Consider the following 15,140-nt stretch of genomic DNA (forward strand, 5'->3'; position numbering starts at 1 on the left):
CGTTCGATTCGTGAGACGAACCAAAAACCAGAATCTTTACTGAACCCTGGATAAATCCGATGAGCTACGAGGCTCTTTTTCACAGATGTCCAGAAGGGGCGGGTCAGAAAACGTACGACAACAAACAAAACAAAATCACTTTGCTTCCATTCTCCACGATGCCCCAGAGATGATACAGAAATCCCAATGAATGACTGGAATTACATCGCGAGACAGGCACACGCTTCACAGTACATACACAGGTTCAACACCTGATTTTGGCTTTCAGTGAAAGGCAAGTGGGCTTGGGTAGCACACGTCACCCAGAGGGATGGCCGCTGGTGGATGAACCCAATGATAGAGTGAGAGCAAAACGAGGCAATGCAGAAATGGAGCTGTGAAACCCCTCTTAACGGTGCTCCGTGGATTATTTCAATCGCAGGATCAGGAGAAGTGGGTTGCCCGCTTGAGGAGGCCTTCATCCAGCAGTGGATTGATCATGGCTGCTGATGATAGCTGCAAATTGTCATTGTGATACCTATGACAGAGACGAGTTCATCAACTCCTGTTGAAGTTCTACCAAGCAGTGTACAGCCTCACTGGACGATGCTGGAATCCAGTGACTCAAGAGAGATGGCGACGACGATGATGAAGACCTAATGACGACCGTACAATGTGGAATCTGCTGCTTTAACTGATTGTATAAAACCACTGCCATGGCTGTCTGCCCCTGAATTCTCAACAACTCAGTGTACTTTGATCAACATAATGTCTTTCTTAGACGAATAACAACACCATCACATGGCTGTTTGTCATCGCAGCTGTTTGTCTGAGTCGTTGTATGAACCAGTGTATGTTTTTTTTCTATAAACCATGAGTTTTAATTACAGTTTGGGGTTGATGAGAGCCATATTTGACACGTAGGCTCAAAGGTTTTTTAAAATTTAGATCACGTAAATATAAATGTGTTGTTAACCCACCATCACCCGACACAGCTAACCAGTAAGGTTTGCCAATTCTGCAAAATTGCCCAATATTGTGGATTTACTTTCCAACACACTGGTGGGCTAAATTAGTAACTAATTGGCGCGTTTTGTTTACGTAACAAACCTTACTGGTTGGCTGTGTCGGTGGTGAGAGGTTAACACATGAATACTTATGCGATCTAACCCCCAAAAAAACCTTTATTATGGAGAGCCATATGGTGAGAATAAACTGGTCTCTGCCATTGGCATGTGGAATTTCCACCACAGCGTTCAGGGCCACCAATGGAGATGGGTGTCTTAGAAGCATGAAGGAACTTAATTTTTGTTTATAACGTAGAGCATTGCTAGATATGCCCTGACCTTTGTGTGAGAGGCAGGCACAGTCAACGACAAAGTGATGATGATCATGACGATGACAAAAATAATTTCACAGATATAGCACTTGCATGGGCGTTCATCATATCAAAATAGTCTGAACGTCTCCGTGGCGGGGTAGGCAATGCTGCAGGCTGATTAATGATCTCGCCGAGGGAGCTTAAGCCGCGCTGCTTCTCGAGGGGCGTCAAAAGAAGAAATCACCGCTACAACCCCATTGCATCTATCACCCGGCACAACCAATATGGGTAACAGAAACCCACCGCTGGTCTAAAAACCATTTCGCAATACATGCAGGAAATTTACAAGAGCTTCCTAGGGAGAGCATGAGATTCCAGCTTTTGTGATGAACACGTTTTTTGTGTGTGTGTGTCAGAAGCCAGGATGTTTTTTCTTCCTTCCACGCCGCTCTCTCTCTCTCTCTTTGTGTTGCCCGTGAGCCACTCAAGAGCTGTAGACTTTGATCCCTCCCAGCAGCAGTGCTGATGGATGTGTCCGTGCATGGGCCCTTAACCCAATCCTGCACACTGGAGCCAATATATGGCCACCCTGAACGTAGGGCTCCATGCTTGGCATGTGGTTTCGTGAAGAGTGTTCTCATAAAAGGCAGTCACATTATGGATCTCAAAAAGAAATCGTACGCCGTGGACCACAAAATTACCATGACTCCCTGTGGGATTCAGTGGCCTCATAATGACACTTTCAGAACGATATGAAATCAATAGCGAGCGCAGGTGTATGCTTATCCATTACAGTTTCGTCCACGATCACGAAAGTGTTAATAGAATTTTGGCTTTTCATTCGCTGCGCATTATGACAGAGACATCTGGCTGAGGGGGCAGCCGCATAGCCCCCCCCCCCCCACCTACGCTCCCTCCCCACCCCCGCTTCCCACCAGCCCCCCCCCCCCTAACATCGGCTGTTGTTCTCCCGGAACGACGTATCGACAAACTCCGTGAAAATGAATGGCATTGTTGTAAAGTTAAATCCTGCGAATCTGCAACGTAGATCATAAATGTGTTTGTTTGTTCAAAAGAGGGTCCACACTGCCTACTTGAGTTGTTAATAGGGAAATAAGGGTTGCCGAGTTTAACATCGTTGAGAGCCACTGGCTTTGGGCCCTCACACAGCAAGAAGGCCCTCTGTCACAAAGACACTTAATTAAATTGATAAATGTCTCACGAGCAGCCGAACTGGAAGCCTGCATTAAAGATACAATCGTTGCCCTCAAACCCGTTTTAAACCCCGATTATAGTCCAACTGTACTCACGGGGTCGTGTCATGAGGTGAAGGTACGGCCGTGCAATGGCTTGCTCACGTTAACATCAGCCGAAGGGCCTCCACTAGCGGGAGCTCTAGAAAGACAACCTTTTCTAGGGTAAAGTGGGTCTACTCTTCTTCGCTGGCCAGGACACCTTCGAAGGGGGGCGAGTGCCGAGCGACCAGAGGGCAGGGAGAGACACTCCGACGATTATTTCAACTTCCGCCGCCGGGATATGGAATTGAGGCTGCGACCTCCGGATTGCAGGTCCAGCTCACTGACCTTTGCCTGATCGTTACCGGTGCAAAAGAAGTTCAACACAAATACATACATGCAAACATATTTTAACACCAGGGCAACATCCCTGATCAGATGAGCAGGGACATTTCTGTGACCTTCCTCCTCCTGCATTGCACCACCAAATATTTGAGGTACGAGCTGCCACGACTCGCTTCGTTCCCTGCCCTTGCCACGGCACTGAGTGTTAAGTGTAAAAAAATATTACCGTCACATGCAGTGCAGGTGAGAAAGTGCTGCACGCGACTGTGTGGACCAGAGGTGGCTGGAAAGGATCTCAGGGGTAGATCTGTGATATCTGCTTCCATGGGCCAATCTCAAACACGAAGGGTTGAACTGCTCTGCAAGAGATGCTGAATTTATACTTGGTCTCGTGGCACGATACCAATATAACCATTGCGATACAATCGTGGGATGAATAGATTAATACACGTATGTATGTACTTTGAACGTCTTTCGCACCGTACGTAGCCAACCGTGCTAATCAGAGGTGCAGGGAAGGACAGCAAACTAAACACAAAACGCATTTTTAAATAAATAGTTTTCAATCTATATATAGTATCAAATAAACATATCTAAAGGTAGCAACATGGCAATCACTGTCAAATGTGATATGAAATGTTAACGTACATCTATTTCAAGTGAAGTCAAACTGTCTCCCTGCTCAATTGAGCAGCATCTCCCGGGCTAGTCTCCACATGGGGCAACCACCACCACCACCACCGTGGCATTCCAACAAAGCGATGCTCATTTTTTTTATCAACCTTTCAAAAAACGACAGGCTGAGTCAACCACGAACCAGATTTTTTATTTTTACTTTTTAGGCCGCAACGTTTGAAGAGAGTGAGTTGAGTGCCCACACCAGCAGCACCAAGCCAAGCCGGCCAGACAGATCGGTATGAGGTGGCTTTCAGCGCGCGGGCGATTTCACGAAAATTCCACCCGTGCAGCGTCCCCCCTCCCCTCGCCGCCGGTGTCTCCCGCGATACGCGCGCCTGCTACGACGTGGCGGCGGCCGCCGCCGTGAAACCGAATGTGACCGGGCGGTTACCGCGACGCCCGGGTGCATTTTCCCGAATGATATTCAAGGCGCTCGTTTTGTTGGGGCGGCGAAATTAAAACGCCAGGGCCAATTTGGGAGAGCGCCGATGAAAAGTGTCCGCGGAAAAATTAAGGGGCGGTTTCAAGAGTGGAACTATTTAACACAAATCGACTGAGGGTGGCAAATTGGCGCGACACTTTTGGAACGTTTTATTGGGGAAGTGGGTGTTGGGGGGGGGGGCTTTCCTTCTTGTCTCAGCGAGGAATATCACGGCCTGCTGACTGAGACGACGGTAAGAGGTCCGGGGATGTGTTGCGATACCTTGAAGTGTCCGCTTTTGGTGAAAGCCTCGGCAAGAAACTGTCTGCCGGTAGCAGGTGTGCCTCTGTGCGAGGGAACGAGCATTGCGACGCTTGTGAGGTCATCTTCCATTGGTGGCTCAGAGGCAGTGGTGGGAATTCACATTTCTATGGTCAGAGCTGGTCCGCGGGGATGACCACTATTGACTTATCTTCAGTTTAGTGCTTAGCAGATACCTATACTTACACATGGTAACCGTAAATAACGTCATGGTTGTAAGACTGTTGCTAGGTGAGCATTAAATACTTAGAGTGAGTCATTATTCCATGAGCTGTGGTCCGACTGCAAACCACGAGGTCCAAACCCTGAAAACGCCATCGGAGAGCCAAGCGACATTAGTGATGCTCTTCCCTATCGGCAAGGTGCTGTATCATCGTACGCGAGGTGGGGGGGGGGGCAGGCAGGCGACTCGCATTAAGGTGAGCTGTAGCAGCCAGGTGTGCTGTAGTAGTGCAGCGATTCGTCGGTGTTGTGGCAGCGTGTGTTGTGGCAGCAATGACAGCCGGTTGTGCTCTATCAAAGCATTGCCGTGGAAGACAGGTGTACATTAAACTAAAACTAAACGCGTTTCACTTGGTCAGGCTCAGAAGCGACCTCGCCACAAATGATCGCTCAACGAAGTGGCTCATCAATTTATATCAGTCAAATGCCACAAATACCATGAACACGTGTCGATTCTCAATGTGGAGGGGAAAACCGGAGGACCCAGAGAAAAATCCACGTGACCACGAGGCGAACATGCAAACTCCAAATATAGGAGTACCCACACTTTACCCCACCACACATGACCTTGAACTGTTGTGTATACATCAACACTGAGGTGGCGGATGGAGGGGGGTGCTTAGGAAATATTCCGACTGTTCACCTTCTGGCGTTCTCTGGTCTATAGCACCGGTGAGACAAGGCCACAGAGGAGGCTGTCTCTGGTGTAGGCCAAGGACAATGTGGACATTATTTGTTTCCATGTTTTTGCCACGAGTGCGGGTGGTTAATGCAGACGTGATGCCTTGCAATAGAACGTATAATTGGTGTTGTAGCAACTTAACACCTCCTGTATTATTGCCAGAAAGGATAAAGCCCTCGATTTTCTTTGTCATCTTAAAGTACTGGCACAAAAAAAATGGTCTCGTAGATAATATTCCTATTGTCTCAACTACCGGAGCTCAAACCGGCGACGTCTGGTATGCAATGCCAGTTGGGCAATCAAGCTGATTGTGCCATCCACGTGACCATCAAGCTGATTGTACCATCCACGTGACCATCAAGCTGATTGTGCCATCCACGTGACCATCAGGCTGATTGTGCCATCCACGTGACCATCAGACTGATTGTGCCATCCACGTGACCATCAGACTGATTGTGCCATCCACGTGACCATCAAGCTGATTGTGCCATCCACGTGACCATCAAGCTGATTGTGCCATCCACGTGACCATCAGACTGATTGTGCCATCCACGTGACCATCAAGCTGATTGTGTCATCCACGTGACTATCAGGCTGATTATGCCATCCACGTGACCATCAGACTGATTGTGCCATCCACGTGACCATCAAGCTGATTATGCCATCCACGTGACCATCAGGCTGATTGTGCCATCCACGTGACCATCAGACTGATTGTGTCATCCACGTGACAATCAAGCTGATTGTGTCATCCACGTGACCATCAGGCTGATTGTGCCACCACGTGACCATCAGGCTGATTGTGCCATCCACGTGACCATCAGGCTGATTGTGCCATCCACGTGACCATCAGACTGATTGTGTCATCCACGTGACCAGCAGGCTGATTGTGTCATCCACGTGACCAGCAGGCTGATTGTGCCATCCACGTGACCAGCAGGCTGATTGTGTCATCCACGTGACCAGCAGGTTGATTGTGTCATCCACGTGACCAGCAGGCTGATTGTGCCATCCACGTGACCAGCAGGCTGATTGTGCCATCCACGTGACCATCAGGCTGATTGTGCCATCCACGTGACCATCAGGCTGATTGTGTCATCCACGTTACCATCAAGCTGATTGTGTCATCCACCTGACCATCAGGCTAATTATGCCATCCACGTGACCATCAGGCTGATTCTGCCATCCACGTGACCATCAAGCTGATTGTGTCATCCACGTGACCATCAGGCTAATTATGCCATCCACGTGACCATCAGGCTGATTGTGCCATCCACGTGACCATCAGGCTGATTGTGCCATCCACGTGACCATCAGGCTGATTGTGCCATCCACGTGACCATCAGGCTGATTGTGCCACCACGTGACCATCAGGCTGATTGTGCCATCCACGTGACCATCAAGCTGATTGTGCAATTCACGTGACCATCAGGCTGATTGTGCCATTCACGTGACCATCAAGCTGATTGTGCCATCCACGTGACCATCAAGCTGATTGTGCCATCCACGTGACCATCAGGCTGATTGTGCCATCCACGTGACCATCAAGCTAATTGTGCCATTCACGTGACCATCAGGCTGATTGTGTCATCCACGTGACCATCAGGCTGATTGTGCCATCCACGTGACCATCAGGCTGATTGTGCCATCCACGTGACCATCAGGCTGATTGTGCCATCCACGTGACCATCAGGCTGATTGTGCCATCCACGTGACCATCAGGCTGATTGTGCCATCCACGTGACCATCAGGCTGATTATGCCATCCACGTGACCATCAAGCTGATTGTGTCATCCACGTGACCATCAGGCTGATTGTGCCATCCACGTGACCATCAGGCTGATTGTGCCATCCACGTGACCATCAGGCTGATTGTGCCATCCACGTGACCATCAGGCTGATTGTGCCATCCACGTGACCAGCAGGCTGATTGTGCCATTCACGTGACCATCAAGCTGATTGTGTCATTCATGTGACCATTAGGCTGATTGTGCCATCCACGTGACCATCAGGCTGATTGTGCCATCCACGTGACCATCAGGTTGATTGTGCCATCCACGTGACCATCAGGCTGATTGTGCCATCCACGTGACCATCAGGCTGATTGTGCCATCCACGTGACCATCAGGCTGATTATGCCATCCACGTGACCATCAAGCTGATTGTGTCATCCACGTGACCATCAGGCTGATTGTGCCATCCACGTGACCATCAGGCTGATTGTGCCATCCACGTGACCATCAGGCTGATTGTGCCATCCACGTGACCATCAGGCTGATTGTGCCATCCACGTGACCAGCAGGCTGATTGTGCCATTCACGTGACCATCAAGCTGATTGTGTCATTCATGTGACCATTAGGCTGATTGTGCCATCCACGTGACCATCAGGCTGATTGTGCCATCCACGTGACCAGCAGACAGCGGGTGACTCCCCATCCCCCGCTGTTGCAGTATAAACAGCAGAGCGACATCTTCTACACTGCCTGTCAATACCCCCAGCGATTCCATTTACCCTTCTTACACTCAGATGATGAAAGGCTAACGTCAATTTAGGTTCTGCCCCTTGTACACATTAACTCACGATAACCAACACGGCCTACAGCAGCAGTATATGCAGCACATAATGCGCTCCTTTATCCCCCCCTTTAAATCTTCCACTCTCATACTCTCCTGCCGTCGCTGTTTAACTCGACACCACTGCACGTATGAATAGGCCTCGGCAAGGTAAGGTAAAAGTTAAAAGGTAAAAACAACGAGCCTACCTTTACCCTACCTTTTACCTTACCACAATACAATCACTCTACCCTACCTTTTAGCCTTTAGCAGGTAAGGTAAAAAGCAACGAGCCTACCTTTTACCCTACCTTTTACCCTTACTCCATACAAATTACCCGATTACAGGGTAATAACTAGGGAACTACACATCAACAAGGTTTATAACGGTAAATGCTAGGTAGAGCGCTTAATTAATATAGAATACTCTCGATGATTCCAATTTTACATGCTTTCTTTTAACTCACTCAGTCTGTTGTCGTTGTCGTCGTATCCTCAAATCTTGCAACTAAATTTTTACCCGCTTCCTAATGTGGTATCGACTGCAAACTTCATGTACTTATACCATACTGATGACAATACTATATTATATCATTAAACAAGTATATATTTCTTAACATTCTTTTTTATATGTTATGTTTCGGCTTGGGTCTAATTGTCCACGCTCAACTGACGTTGGCTGAAAATCACCACGGCCCTTACGTTATGGCAAGCCTCGGGGCCACTTCTTGGAGTCGTGGAGTTCTGCCATTACTAGTACATTTCATAAAAGCGTGTTTTTAATAAAGTGTGTTTTAATATTACGTATTAAATGGAGGCCACGGACTGCGCCACGGAGCTTCTAGCGGTAAACAAGGCACCGTATTTACCGGGTAATACTTCACGCTACCTTTACCCTACCCTTTACCTTACCCCTTGGCATGTCGACACCTTTACTCCTTACCCTTTTACCCGGTAAAAAGGGTAAATTACCTTACCTTGCCGAGGCCTACGTATGAATATCACACTGCATATCATTGGATCTGCTGGGCGCTATATCCTAACACTTTGGAGGTGGTCGACTCAGCCCCATCATCCATCCGGGCTGGAGGTGTCAAAATGAGAATCACTTCGCGACAGGTTAAACCAGGGGTGGGCAAACTTTTTCACTCGCGGGCCACAATGGGTTCTAAAATTTGACAGAGGGGCCGGGCCAGGAACAGGTGGATGGAGTGTTTGTGTGAACTAATATAAATGACATGTAAAAATCATTACACGAAAGGATTTGGCCTTTAACAGGTAGCAAAGCATTTATCTGCAAGGCAATTTAACAAATTGCATGAACATGAACAATACAAAAACATGTTGTAACGTTACTGATGAAACATCTTGGCCCTACGTGCCGTTCGGGGCCGTTGTCGCAGCGATGTGGCCGTGACACCATTGACCCAAGGCCGACGGTGGAGTTGAGCCCTGCTCGTACAGCGTTACGCACAGCGCATCGTGAAGGCGCAGCCCTCGAAATCATTAAGCGCTGCTCACGGAAGGGTGCCTCTGCTAGAGGGAGCTCAAGAGAGGCCCTCTACAGGGTATTTGGTCTACTCTTCCACGCTGCCCATCGGCTGTGGTCTTACCCACTCCTGCTGCAGGGTGGACGGACGGGGTAGGGAATCGAGGAATGTGCTCGTCGCGACAAATCTGCTGCGCCGGGAGCATGAATCGAACGTGCGGCTCTGGACCGCAAGCCCAGTGTGCTGGCCGTTGGGGGCCATCCATTTAGTACGTTACGCATGGAGGGGGGAGGGGGGGTTAACCCAAATGTGTTCGCTTGTGTATGGGGGGCTCTACTGACAATGTGCGTACGCATAGGAAACGGGGGTGGGGGGGGGGGGGTGAAGCCTCGATAATAATTTGGCTACATTGGCCTTAAAAACGTTAGATAGTCCCGCGGAGGAATATCTCTTTGCTTAAACACGTTAATATTATAAATCATCGATCGTTTCTGCGTGGATTAATTATCGGCCGTTCTATAGGATTCGGGGGGGGGGGGGGTGCGTGAGGCGTACGTACGCAGGTGGGGTAGGGGGGGGGGTGTAAAAAGTCCGCGTGCGTACAGGGAGGAGGGGAGAGGTCAAGTTTTGACAGATTTTTGCGTCCCTACTCAATGGATGGCCCCTACGCCGCTGCACCTTCCCGCTGCATAAGCACGTCGATTCATACTCCCGGCGCGGTAGTTTTGTCGCAACGAGCACATTCCTCAAAGCGCTCCACCTTGCCGATCTCAAGGAGCATAAACCATCACCACGCGATGAACTCCGCTCATCCTCGCAGCAGCAGCAGCAGCAGCGGCAGCGGCTTTTGGCTGGGCTGGCCATCGAACAAAGGCGGCGGTCACCGCATCGCGAACTTTCAAATGTGCTTCTGCGGCCGTCTGGAACGCTCTTCCGATATTAGGAAACCACTGGAGCTATGTACTTTTAAATCATCTAGATTGAAAACTAATTTCTTCAGAACTGCTTTTTTGTGTTTAGTTTCGTGGTCCTTCCACCGCACCTCCGATGCGCACGGTTGCCTACGTGCGGTGTGTTTACACTTTCAATATACAGACGCGAGTGGTCAGCGACAAACAGAACTGGCTCAGTTTGTAACAGATGAGCCGTTACGTGGTTTCTTGAATTCAGCACAGGTAATAACGGCTTGGGGGGGGGGGTAAAGTCTCGATGAGGAGGGCAACGTTTGAAAGTGGAGCCACGCGAGGGGGTGGAGGAGGGGGGGGGAAGCGTCGTATGGCACCCGCGTACCACTGGGATTGTAGAGCGAGCGGCCGCAGAAAGAAACCGGGCCCTGAGCAGCAGGTACCGCTCTACCGAGGCGGAGGTCTCCATTCATGAGAGGGGGGCCCACGTGGAGAATGGTCCATTGTGAGCCGTGCGCGCACAAAGACAAAGATCCCCCGTGTAGCCTTAGACAGTTGGGGCAAGTGCTGTTATCGAGCACCTATGAATGCCCGCACAGCACACGAGGGGGTGGGTGACCATCACCACCCCCGACCGCCTTTCTCTCCCCAGTGGCGACGTTCACACATCGCACCAGGTACTCGATGGAGGCTGAGTAGACCTAGGGGAGGCCCAGGACCTGTTCAGATAATCGTCGCCGGTGTTGGCCGTGAGCGGGAATCGAACCTGGGTGGCCGGGTTCGTAGCGCAGCACGCTTACCGCTACACTACCGCTCCCCACGTGCACACACGTGCGTGTATGTGCGTGCGTGCGTGTACGCGTCTCTCCCTCGTGCATCGTTGGCATTTGAAATTGGATCGAAGTGAAACCCAAAGAGGCGGGGGGGGGGGGGGGGGCAACCGGCGGTGGAGGCCAACGCCATTTAATAATGTTTCACTTATGAGCTTAAGGTCGCGAAACGGCCCACGGTCAAATAGCCCGTAATGCGTTTTTATCGCCGAATACAGAAACCGGTGGGGGGACGGGGGGGGGGGGCTGCGCCTGCACAACAGCCCCGCTTGGAGGTAAGGCGCCGGGGTCACGGATGAACCTGAATTATTAAACCACGGCTTTGAGGAGATATTGATAATTTAATATGATATCGAGTTTTGTTAGATTGAAGGCGATCCTCCCCGAAGGGAAATGCTTCTCAGAGAAATAAATCGCCGTGGTTTTGTGGACACACGGGTGTGTGTGTAACCCCAGGGTGGTCCCCAACACAAGCTGGATGCTCTGTTAATGAGATAAAATAATTGAGAAAACTAGTTTGGAAGAAAGCATGCATATTCATGAGTCATGCAGCCACTCTGTAACGAGTTTGTCCTCAGAAATATTTAATTAGCAGTGTGGAAGATGATCGAGAGCCATTAGGGCGCATTGAGATTGGACATTTTCAAATAGTCTCTTTTTAGGTAACTGTTGGATCAATACATCCAGTTTCCCATTGGGTTGAGTCACCAATAGCAAACACAACGTTAACACGAAATCTTCATTCAATATTGGATCATCATTCCAAGAGTTATCAAGAGCCAGTGTTATAGACAGACAGACAGGCCGACCGACACAGCGAATGCATTTAAGCTTTCGACCTCGGCTGGAAAGGGTCAACAATAATCTAAAGCCACACCCACGTGGCTTACAGGCACATCGCTACAGCGTCCTCTGGCGGTAGGGCCTATGCACGTACTTCTTTCGCGCCGTACCTAGCCAACCGTGCTGCTGTTGGGAAAATACTTCACGTCACCAGATCTTGGAAGCAAGGTAGGGTTGATCCTGGACGGCGCTCAAATGAGTGACCACCAACCACGGAAGACTGGTGCAGGAGGAGGCGTTGTGGGCAGTCGCCCCCCCCCCCCCCGCCCAGTTTCATCCACTCGCACTGACCAGCGTGGTGAAGTATGGTCAAATATTTGTTCACGGCCAGTGAAGGCGGCGGAGAGACCCTCATTCAGCAGTGTATTGACGAAGCGGGTTGTACATGTACATTGGAGCCCCGTAACCATGGTTTACGCATCACGTGTGGTGCATCGTGGGCGCTGCCTCGATGTCAGCCTGTGAACAACGAGAGGAGCTGAAAACCCTCATCACAGTATGGTCCAGCAGCCAGGAGTCGGCATTTCAGGGACTACGGTGTCTTTGGAGGCAAGGGTTGGTGGGATGCATCAATTGATAAAACTCCAACTCCCGTTCGGCTGCGGGTTGGCCAGGACATGGCAGTACGTCAAGGAGGTTACTGAACCCATCTGTGATGCCTCTTGAGTGTTGAGGGTTATCCCCCTCGTGTCGGTGGGCGTTCTCCAGGTACTCCAGTTCCCTCCCACATGCAAAGCACTCACCAACAAGCAATTGGCCATCGGGGCGCCACTGTGGTGAGATGTGAACTCCCTCGCCTGGTATGCAGGAGGTCGTGGGTTTGATCCCACCTGCTGTATATTTGGAGTTTGCATGTTCTCCCCGTGGTAGGGTGGATTTTTTCTCCGGGTCCATCCAGTTTTTCCCTCCACATTTAGAATCGACGTGCATTCAGAGAATTTGGCTGCTATAAATGTCCACGTGATAAGCCCACTTCGATTGTGGCCTCTGAAAAAGAGCTATATAGCTCAGTGGGTCCTGACTGGTGAAATAAAATAATAGACTTCAATGCAGGACTCTCGTCACAGAATTTTGTTGAGGTTTTTTTCTTATCCCCCGGGTAGGTATCGGACATCATTAACTGCCATTTGAGGTGAACTCCTCCTCGTTCCCTGTGGAGCATAAACCCGCACCAAGCCCACGCCACGCCGGATGGTCTTTAGTAGCGTTCTCTGCTTCACCCAAAGACAGGCCCATTTAACGTGATGACACGTGAATTAAAACGACGTGCAATCGCCGATGTGTTGCACCTTCCTCCAAACCAAGCCCTCCTCTAGTTTGGCTTGGATGAGCCTCAGGTGTAAGCGGTGTCTTTCGCGGTGTTTGGGGGCAAACGCCGGTATGATGGGCACAATTCGCGTGTGTATGGGGGGGGGGGGGCTTGCGCTTTAAACGCGTTATTAAACGGTGTCCTTATTGGTTTGCGCGTTCGCTTACTTATTTATGCACCCGTTTAGTTATTTATTTCCAGTGGTGGGGTCTGTGCGAGTAGTTTGATGTATTACGGTTGTGATGAAAGAGGGCTTGTGAGTAAAATGGGGAGAGAAAAAAAATCAAAAGCCATTGCTTCGCGAAGATATTCTTTGTCTGACGTGAACCTGATTTCATTTGTGAGCGCAAGGACTCGTGTGTGTGTGTGTGTGCGCGCCCGTGTGTTCGTGGTGCTCGCTAACAGCACTTGCCCCAACAGTCTGTTAAGGCTAGACGGGGGATCTTTGTTGCGTGTGTGTGCGTGTTTACCGGGGGGGGGGGGGGGGTGGAGGGGTAACGGTAGTGTGGCGGTTAGCACTACGCTGCGATACGAACCCGGCGTCCCGAGTTCAATTCCCGCTCACGGCCAACAACGGTGACGATCATCTGAACCGGTCCTGGGCCTCCCTTAGATCATCTGAACCGGTCCTGGGCCTCCCTTAGGTCGACTCAGCCTCATAATGCGTACATGGTGCAGTGCGTAAACATCGTCACTGGGGAGACAAAGGCGGCCGGGCGTGGTGCTGATCACCCACCCCCCTCGTATGCCGTTCCAGCCGTCATAGGAGATAGCTAACAGCACTTGCCCCAAAAAGTTCGTCAAGGCTATACGGGGGGGGATCTTTGTTAAGTGTGTCTGCGAAAAGTGTGAATAGTGTGAAAAGTATGAATAGTGTGAATAGTGTGGGCGCTAACCTGAAATTGGAACAGTCAAGTGAATCAGCCAAAATAAACTTTCTCTTTTGTTATAAAAATATTTCACTCCAAGAACAAAAGTGGTGCAGTGAACGGGAGAGCTCTCGCAGAGACCGCGCCGAGACCCTGCGCCACTCTTAGTGACGCCTTGCGATACGCAGCGGGCCACACGGGCTGTCCAAAGGCCCAACGTGTTTGCCTGCGCCGTTACACACTTGTCGAGATGTCTCCTGCTCACATGCACATGGGGCGGTGCTCATCTCCGTGCCGTGACCCTGAGCCGTTTGGTGGAAATTCCCCATTCTTATGGCAGGAGGTAGTACCGTAGACCACGTCATTTGCTGAATTTCACTATGTGGTCATTATTTTATCGTCTTCCGAGGAATTGTTGGTTTCGGTGATCCCAAACTCTAATTTAAACTCAAAATCTTGCGATTCATGCCAAATCCCAGATATACCCAAATGATCGCATTTCTGCAGAATCTTGCATTCAGGGTGAGCTAGAACACCCAACTTTCTTTCACTGATCGCGAGTAGAGTCAGGAGGGTAACTTTTTAATGGTAACCTGTCTCTGATTATTGAATACACAAGTTTTAAAAAGTTACGTCAAAACATAGTCTCATACTTTGAAAAAGACGTAATGTAATACATCACGAGATATATTGTGTTCGCTTAACCTTGACAATAACAACACGATGTAATAATGATTTTGTAGCGTGGTCCATAAGAAATGGCTTCGTTTCTCTCCTCGAATTAACCCAATCCACTGACACAATCATTGATGTTGAAATAATTTGTTAATTTTATTTGTTAAATAAACTGATCGTAAAATGTAATCAACCAGGGCATGCAAAGCAACAGTAATCTGAGTACACACTAAACACATCGTTAAAATACTGCAATCCTAGTTACCTGCCGTTAGTAAGCTGATTCCAGTAACGAGTTACTTGTAACACGTTAAATGCACACAGTCCTCTTGGCTTTGGTATTGTGTAACTCCTGGAGGCCACGGGAAGTCGAACAATGTTTGTCGGCTCCTAATATAGAATAATGCATCTGCCAAGAATTCCGCACATTTTTGGCTGCTGGTCATCTCGGAAGCCTGGATG

The 15,140-nt window shown here is 49.6% G+C and overlaps 1 protein-coding gene across 1 annotated transcript in view; it reads right to left on the minus strand.

Annotated features, from left to right (window-relative positions):
• LOC133349531 (uncharacterized) overlaps positions 1 to 15,140 on the minus strand; it is a 192,631-nt gene that overhangs the window by 62,726 nt on the left and 114,765 nt on the right. The gene's annotated exons all lie outside the window — the stretch shown is intronic.

Source organism: Lethenteron reissneri, chromosome 30, assembly GCF_015708825.2.
Source record: "Lethenteron reissneri isolate LAM-NWPU_2019-01 chromosome 30, ASM1570882v1, whole genome shotgun sequence".
NCBI classification, from domain to species: Eukaryota; Metazoa; Chordata; class Hyperoartia; order Petromyzontiformes; family Petromyzontidae; genus Lethenteron; species Lethenteron reissneri.